The sequence below is a fragment of the Narcine bancroftii genome, chromosome 2, assembly GCF_036971445.1.
Source record: "Narcine bancroftii isolate sNarBan1 chromosome 2, sNarBan1.hap1, whole genome shotgun sequence".
Taxonomy (NCBI): Eukaryota; Metazoa; Chordata; class Chondrichthyes; order Torpediniformes; family Narcinidae; genus Narcine; species Narcine bancroftii.
The window spans coordinates 229,540,071-229,549,708 of NC_091470.1; positions in this window are offsets into that span (position 1 = coordinate 229,540,071).

Below are 9,638 nucleotides of genomic sequence, written 5' to 3' on the forward strand. Positions count from 1 at the left end.
CTTTAAGTACTTTTGTAGTTGGCCTTGAGCTATTGGCCTTTGTAATTAACTAGACCTTGCTGGCACCGAGCCATTGGCTCTCTGTAAATTACCTGGGCTCCACTCAATAAAGGGCGGCATGTATGCTTGCTTCTTCCTCTTTGCCATCTTTGAAGGACCACCCTGCTTCACTCCAGGCCAAGTACCGTGGCACAGTGCTGGAGAATCATTTGGTGAGGTGTGCACTGTTATGGGGTTGGGAGCATTTTAGTTAGTGTTCCTAGTAGCATAGAACCTTACCTGCACTCAGTCAAGGGTTCATGGGTATTGTATTTTCTTCATTGTATGTACCTAGTTCAGGGTGTGTGTCTGTTGGGTGTGTGTGGATGGGTGTGTTGTTTGTGAGTGTTGGGGTGGGTGTGTTGTTTTTGAGTGTTGGGGTGGGTGTGTTTGTGAGTGTTGGGGTGTGTGGGTGGGTGTGTTGTTTGTGAATGGGTGGGTGTGTGTTGTGAGTCTGTGTGTGTTGGGGTGTTTGTGAGTGTGTGTGTATGTATGTTGGGTGTGTGTGTGTGTGTGTGTGTGTGTGTGTGTGTGTGTATTTTATTCCCGTTATTATTTTCCCATGCTCATCATCTACAAATTGTGTGCATATCTGGGCAAGAGAGGTATTGAGGGTTATGGGTTGGATGCGGGTCAGTGGGACTAGGTGGGGGAAGGTGTTCAAGTATGGACTAGAAAGGCCAAACTGGCCTGTTTCTGTGCTGTAATTGTTATATGGTTATGTTTTATCCCCATTATGATCTTCCCACACACGTCTTCTGTAAATAAAAATATTTACTGCCAGACTGTGTTCAGAGTCCTTGCTTTTGAGACGCATTGAATGTGATCTCTCACTCACAAGGTTTGAACTTCCAAAAAGCATCACCTCACACTTATCCGGATTGAACTCCCATCTGCCACTTATCTGCCCAACTCTGCATCCTGTCTGTATCCTTTTGTAACCCACAACAACCGTCAATACTATCCACAATTAGATATCTGATTATTGGATATTGCTCAACCTAAGGCCTCATCATTGGTAAAAGAGTGGATTTGAGTCAAATGCCTTTCTCACAGCCTGCTTGGTTTTACCAGGTGAACTATTTTAAATTATCTTACAGCCACTCATGCAAACTTCTAACTCCATCTCTTTGAATTAAACAGTGGCTCCTGATGCCTCTTAAAAAGTTTTTACATTTAAATGTGTATAGTCGAAGTCCAAAAATCTGGATGGCAGAAATATGGACCACACAAGAATCTGGACTTTTAAAAAAAACTCTCAAACTTTTTAAATTTAGTGTGTGTGTGTGTGTGTCCATGCATGCGTTAAGTGTCCTAGATGCACAGTGGCAACAAATGACCACACTTAAATTTGAAATTAATTTTTTTTATACATACAGTACAGTAACAGGCCATTTCAGCCCATGATTCTGTGCTGTCCAATTTCCAACCCATAAAACTACACCTTCAGTACATTTCGAATGGTGGGAGGAAACCGGAGCCCCTGGGGAAAATCCACACAGACACAGAGAGAATGTACAAATTCCTTACAGACAGTGTGGGATTTGAACCCACATACAGTCCGGATCACTGGCGCTGTAAAAGGCCTCGCGCTAACTGCTACGCTAACTGAGCCACCCTTGTTGATTTTGTTCTTTTTTAGCTGCTCGAGTTGATAAATTAAGCCTGCTGTATTTTAATCCAGACTGACCCAATTCCCGAGCAGTCCGGATTTTCAGACTTTGACTGTATTGATGGTCAACTGCAGGAAACAACCTACTCCCGCCTATTAAAAACCCCATCGTTTCCTAATTATAAACATTTTGGGAGCGGGTTTCCAACTTGGAAGCCACAGAGTTAATTGCTCCAAAATGCCTTGGTCAGACAAGCTTCAGACCTCTTCTCAAGTATACATTGTAATCTGCAAACATGCTGCAAAGCCACAAAATCAAGGAGAGCTGCAGAAAAAGATGTCCATTGCTTTTTAATTTTACATTGAAGCAGGTTCAGTTCTATAAATGCAGCTGAAAAAATATTTTTGAACAAGAAATTAGCACTTCCATTAGTATTAAACAGCATTTGAGAGTAAAACATCAGAAAATTATCAAAAACTATTCTGAACCATTTAATAGCTTCATCAACATGTACTTTCCTTGATAAATATCTTTAGATTTGAAAAGGGGCTAATGTATACCCATGTTCCTAAGATTTGGACAGTTTAAAAGAGATAGCTGTAACCAACACAATCTCTGGAATTTGCCATTTATGAAGGAGGCAGGTTCTGATTGAGGTGAGTTGATGCTTGAACTAAGTTAAATGTGTGGAAAACGCAACATCAAATGGTTTTGTTGGAAACTATTCTATGAATGAAATTCCCTTGTCCTTCAAATTGGTTTAGCTAAATTGGTTAATAAACAAGCAAAGACTGAATCCATTCCATCATATTGCATTATTATCTACCTGCATTTTCTTATTGAGAAAAATCCCAATTTTTAACATCCTTGTATTTGTATTTCCTTGTGCCACGCAGAATTGTGCCCAATCTAAAGTGACAACATTGGTCATGTTTCGTAGCAGCAATACATTATATATCTATTGGGATCCAGAACTGTGCAATGCAATGCATTGGACTTCAAGAGGGTGTTGAGAGCAAGAAGAGCTTCCAAAGGGACTCAGGCGCTGAAGGCTTCCTGATCATATCAGACATTTGGATCTGCAGTTTGGGTAGAACAAGGGTCTGTATGGCTGCAGAGGCTGTGGGAGCACTGGACGTGAATCCACAGAAACTCAGTGACTCTGAAGGGACTCATTTTTGCTTCTCTCTTCCTGCAAAGGGCACCAGGCAATAGTGGCACTCTGTCTGCCTTACAGCAGGCTAAATGAAATTTCATGTGATGTTACATTTTCTGTTTTAATCTTCCTCTGGCTATCCATCCCCTTGGATGATGATGGTTCCTTCCAGTCAGTTGGTGGGGTTTGATATGAAGATACCCCACTCCTCAGAAAGGAACAGCGTGTGCGTGAATGGACTTAGGTGAGTAGGAGGTTGCACAGGTCCAGACCCCACCCTCTCGACATCCCCTCCCGAATCCTGTGGCATGGTGAGGTCCAAAACGGCTGGGGGAAGTTCTACTGAAGTGAATGGCCAGGCCAAGCTGCGATGCAAGGGACGCCCTTTCTGCGCTTCACGGCATGTGTTTGCTTGATGGCCGTTGACCCTACGAGAGGGTTTGTCCGCCCTTTGGCAGGTCTTATTTTTCATCCTGCAGGGTGTCCAGCCACCCTCCGCACTAGGCAAGCTTGTTGGAGAAGCCGGTTCAGTCGCCAACCACCTGACCATGCGACAGGTAGTACTGGGTTACATTGGTACCAGTAGCACTCAGACAGTGACCTGATTCTGTTTTCTTCACGTGACAATAAAAGAAACTTGAATATTTTTTGAATGAACCCTGCTACCTCATTATTTAGCCACTTGGTGGCACTACTGAAACACAAAACTTCTTAACTGCCGGCCAGGGAAGTTGTTACAGTAAAATCCCTATTATCCAGAATTCAAGCAACCAGCAGCCTCAAACAACTGGGGAAAAAAATTATGGAAAATTTGTTAAAAAATTTGGCGACCCTAGCAGACTTTGCCAATCCACACAGCATGCAATCTCAAGCAAATGGAAAATTCACTTATCCCGCATCTACCAGTCTTCATTGGTGTCGGATACCAGGAGCTTTACTTTATTTATTTGGTGTCATGGAACACTCTAGAGACAAAGCTGGTGATATTTAGAAATGGATCTGCTGTATAGTCCCATTAAACCCTAATGAGGCAGAAAGTCAAGATTGGTTTTCTGATGAGTTAATAGTTTTGGGGGAGGTTTATGCTGTTTGACCTTGTGACGGGGAGAGAGAAAAAAGTCAGTTCTCAGCACTTCTGCTGCTGATCTAGGAAGCTGAATCAACAACACAAACTGGGAACGTGCATCAGAAACTGCTTCGCCCACTGTGATTTTCCAAAGATCAAAATTCATAAATGGACAATAAGAGGGACCTTAATTTCCACTTCCAACCTGGGTTCATCTATCTTCACCACTTCCACCTGCTTCAAACTCACATATTGGACTGGTTTGCTCACACAGAAAGGATGGCTGCACATAAAGGGATCTACCCTTGGTAAACTGATAGCTTTGCAATGTTGTGTTTTTGTTTCTCAGGCAGCACGGTTAGCGTAGAAGTTAGCGCAATGCTGTTACACCAGCAATCATGACCGGGGTTCAAATCTCGCGCTGTCTGTGAGGAGTTTGTATGTTCTGCCCTTGTCTGCGTGGGTTTTCTCCAGGGGCTCCAGTTCCCTCCAATCATTCGAAACGTACCGAAGGTTGGAGGTTAATTGGGTGAAATAGGGTGGGGCAGACCCTTGAGCTGAAATGGCCTGTTACCGTGCAGTGGGTCTAAATTTAAAATTATAAATCTTCTCGTTTGATTTAAGAGCTTCTAAAACAGGCCCTGGCCATCTCTGTATTGCCCAATTGGCAGTCTTTCCACATTGAGCAGACCCAATCTGAATATTATATTTTGTCACGAGTTGGGGGAGGGTGAGAGAACGTCAGCTATTAATTAGACATCCTCAAATGGTTGGAAGTGTTTCAAAATATATTGCATGCTGCTCAACATTCCTTAAGATTAAGGAATAAGGGATCCATGGAAACTTGGATGTTTGGATCAAAACTGGCTTGGCCATAGGGTAGATATGGAAAGATGTTTCCCTGATTGGAGGTCTGTGATCAGTCGTGTTCTGCAGGGACCAATGTTATTTGTGATATATGGCATGGTTGACATAGCAGTAAGTGCAATGCTATTACAGTATCAGCAACCTGGTTCGATTCCAGTGCAGTGTGTAAGGAGTTAGTATATTCTCCTCGTGTCTGTGTGTGTTTCATCCGGGTGCTCCGATTTCCACCTACCTTTCAAAATGTACAAGGTTTGTAGGTTAATTGGAATATTTGAGCAGCAGGGGCTCATGGGCCGGAAGGGCCTGATACTGTGCTGTATATCTGAATTTTTTTTAAAATTAAATTTGAAAATGTCAGTAGGCTGATAAGTACGTTTTCAGATGACACAAACATTGGAAGATTTGTGGTCAGTGAGGAAGGTTGTCTGAGGATCCAGCAGCATCTAGACCCGTTGGAGATATGGGCAGAAAAATGGCAGATGGAGTTTAATCTGCACAAATGTGAGGTGTTGCATTTTAAGTACTCAGTTAAATGACATACTTGCCTTTATTGGTTGGGACATTGAGGATAAAAATCAGGACTTTGTGGCAGCTGTATAAAATATGGGTTTGGCCACATTTTGAACCAGACAAACATACAGCAAAGAAACAGACCCTTTCGGTCTTTCTAGTCTGTGCTGAACTATTATTCTGCCTAGCCCCGCTGACCTGCACCCAGCCCTCCATACCCCTTCCATCCATGTACCCATCAAAATTCTTCTTAAATATTAAAATTGAGCCCACATTCATCACTTCAGCTGGCAGCTTGTTCCACTCCCACCACTCTCTGAAGAAGTTCCCCCAATGTTCCCCCTAAATTTTTTCCATTTCACCCTTAATCCATGTCGTCTGATTTGTATTTTAACTACCCTCAGTGGAAAAAGCCTACCTAGATTTACTCTGTCTATTCCCCTCATAATTTTAAATACCTCTATCAAATCTCCCTCATTCTTCTATGCTCCAAAGAATAAAGTCCTAACCTGCTAAACCTTTCCCTGCAACTCCATTTCTGAAGTCCAGGCCACATCCTAGTAAATCTTCTCTGCACTCTTTCAATCCTATTGATATCTTTCCTGTAGTTAGGTGACCAAAACTATAATCCAAATTTGGCCTCGCCAATGTCTAATACAACTTTACCACATTGTCATCCAGATCAGTGATATAAATGACAAGCAACAATAGTCCCAGCACCGATCCCTGAGGCACAGGCCTCCAATCATCCATCAACACTCTGGATTTTCCCATCCAACCATTGTTGAATCCAGTTTTCTACTTCACCATGAATACATTGTTTGAACCTTCCTGATTAATCTCCCATGTTGGACCTTGTCAAAGGCCTAACTAAAGTCCATGTAGACAGCATCCACATCCTTTCCTTCATCAACTTCCTGGTAACTTCCTTGAAAAACTCTTTAAGATTGGTTAGACATGACCTACCACACACAAAGCCATGTTGACTATCCCTAATCAGTCCCTGGCGATCCAAATTCTTGTATATCTGATCTCTTAGAACACCTTCCAATAATGACATCGGGTTCACTGATCTATAATTTCCAGGGTTACTTTTTGTGGGTGTTTTTTAAAACCACAGAACAATGTGAACTACCCTCCAATCCTCCAGCACCAAACCATGTGTAAGGAGATTTTAAATAATTATGACAGAGCCATTGCAATTTCTACACTATCCTCATTCAAGGTCCGAGGGAATATCTTATCAGGCCCTGGGGATTTATTCACCCTTATTTAAGACAGCAAGTACCTCCTCCTCTTTAATCTGTGTAAATTCCATGACCTCACTGTTTGTTTCCTTTACTTCCCTCAACTCTGTTCCCATTTCCTGAATGAATACTGATGGAAAAATGCCATTTAAGATCTCCCCCATCTCTTTTTGCTCCGTGCATAGCCAGTCACTCTGATCTTCAAGGGGACCAATTTTGTCTCTTACTATTCTTTTGCTCTTAATATATCTGTAGAAACCCTTAGGATTTCCCTTCACATTGTCTGCCAAAGCAACCTCGTGTCTTCTTTTCACCTTCCTGATTTATTTCTTGAGGTTTTTCTTGCATTAACAAATGAGGAGTATAACAAAAGTACCTCATTTGCTCCCTGTTGCCTATACCTGCTATACACCTTCCAAACCAGATCTCCAATATTCCTTGAAAAACCAAGGTTCCCCATGTCAGTTAACTTATACTTTAATCCTGACAGGAACATACAAACTCTACTCTCCAAATTTCACCTTTGAAGGCCTTCCACTTACCTTGCACATTCTTGTCCGAAAACAACTTATCCCAATCCACACAATCTGGATCCTTTCTCATTTCCTCAGAATTGGCCTTTCTCCAATTTAGAATCCCAATCCAAGTTCTCCATAATTAACTTGAAATTAATTACATTATGATCACTGGACTCAAAATGTTTCCCTACACCCACTTCTGTCACCCGACCTGTCTCATTCCCTAACAGTCTTGCACTCTCTCTTGTTGGTACCTCTATATATTTATTTAGAAAACTTTCCTGAATGCATTTGACAAACTCCAAGTCATCCAGCCCTTTTACTGTATGGGAGACCCAGTCAATATGTGGAAAATTAAAATCTCTATCACAACCTTATTGTTTCCTGCAACTCTCTGCTATCCCTCTACTGATTTGCACCTCCAAATTTCATTGACTGTTGGGCAGTATATAATACAACCCCACGAGTGTGGTCATACCTTTCCTGTTCCTCAGTTCCATCCATATAGCCTCAGTAGACAAGTGCTCTGGTCTGTCCTGTCTGAGTACAGCTGTGATATTTTCCCTGGCGAGAAAATCCACTCCTCCCCCTTTCATCTCCCCCGTTCTATCACGTCTAAAGCAATGGAAGCCCAGACATTGAGCTGCCACTCTTGTTCCTTCTGCAACCAAATTTCAGATGGCCACCATGCTATGATTCTGTGTGTCAATCCACTTTCTAAGCTCATCTGCCTTTCCTACAGTACTCCTTGCATTGAAATAGACACACCTGAGAACATTTTCACCTCGTACAACCCATTGACTTCTAACAGAGCATGCAATTTTATCATCTTTTTCCTCCCCCTGCAAATCAAGTTTAAACCCCTCCCCCACCCCCCACCTGAGCAGCATTAGCAAACCTTCCCACAAGGATTAGTTTCACTCCAATTCAGATGCAAACTGCTCCATGGGAACAGGTTCCACCTTCCTTGGAAGAGGCCAATGATTCAGAAATTTGAAGCCCTCCTTCCTACACCGCATCTTTAGCCAAATGTTGATCTGTATTATTTCTAACCTCACCACCACGTGGCTCGGGTAGCAATCCTGAGATCACGACCCTCTAGGTCCAGTCCTTCAACTTGGCACCTAACTTTCTGAATATGCAATATTGTGTGCGGTTCAGGTCACCACATCACAGGAAGCAAGTGGAGGCTTTCAGAAGAGGGTTCACAAGGATGTTACTGGAGTAGAGCATTTGAGCTGTGAGGAGAACTGCCTTCATGGACAAGATGTTTTACCTCAAGCACAAGAAGCTGAGGGCAATCTGATATAAGTTTATATTATGAGAGTCAAGATTAGTCAGAATCTTTTTCCCTAGGGTGTAAATGTCAAATACCAGAATATTCTTTAAGGTGAGGGGGGGGGGAGGGGAATTTAAAGAGATTTAGCAGCAAGTTGTTTACACTTGTGGTTGTACCTGGAAGACACTGCTCGGGGTAAGTGGTGGAGGACGATACAAGAGACATTTAGATAGGGAATGGAGGGATAGAGATCACGTGCAGAAAGATTTGTGGTTTAAATGGGCAGCATGGACCATAGGCTGATGAGTCTATTCCTGTGGTATTTTTCTGTGAAATTGCAGGAGAAATTGAGCATCTCTAGGCTGAGTGAACAGGACAAGCAGTCGTGTAACCTCCTTAACCAGTCTGGCAGAAAGGCTCAGGAGCGAATAACCAAGGAGATAGAAATCATATGAGGCAAATACAAGTAGAAAGAAAAATAAGAATGGATAAAAATTTGAAAAATTAATTTATGTTTTAAGCCTCCAGTAATCTCATTGGCGGTCACTGATGTCACATGGAAGAGAGGGGTGAGATGACCCATTGACGTAATGTGCTTTTAGTAGTCACATTTTGGTACTATTTGCAGTAATTAGCAATTGTTGGGGCATTTAACATGTACCTGAAATGACTGGGTAAGCCCTTTATCCTTGGGTATTGGATTAGGAACTGTACCCACACCAACTGATCAGTTAGTGCTACGCTGTTACAGCGCCAGTGATTGGGACCAGGGTTTGAATCTTGTGCGGTCTATAAGGAGTTTGCACACTTTCCCCATGGATGCATGGGTTTTCCCTGGGGGATTCCAGTTTCCTCCCACCGTTCAAAATGTACTAGGGGTGGTAGGTCAATTCCTTGTAATTGGACAACAGAGGCTCGTGGGTCAAAATGATGTTACTGTGCTGTATGTCTACATTTAAAAACAATGATCTCACCCACATCCAGAAATCACTCTTTCTGTAGGCAGTGATCTCATCCCACCTCACAGCTAATTGTCAGCAATGGTCACCCATATTCTGTCCTACACCCACCAACCTCTATGTCTAACAATAGAAATATTGTCGTCCCAACCAAATGTTCATCTAACATCAGTAACTGATTTGCACTGAGCAATCTCAATGCACTATGTGTCTAATATCAGTAATAGCCCCAGTATACCAAGTGATCTCACCCATCACATCAGTAATAGCTCTGACAGAACTTCAGGCAACATTCACTCATTGGTCACCAGCCTGGTAATGTCTCAGTTTTGGAGAATGAGGTATACAGGCATCTCCCTTTACTTTAGCCAAGGTTTTTTTCCC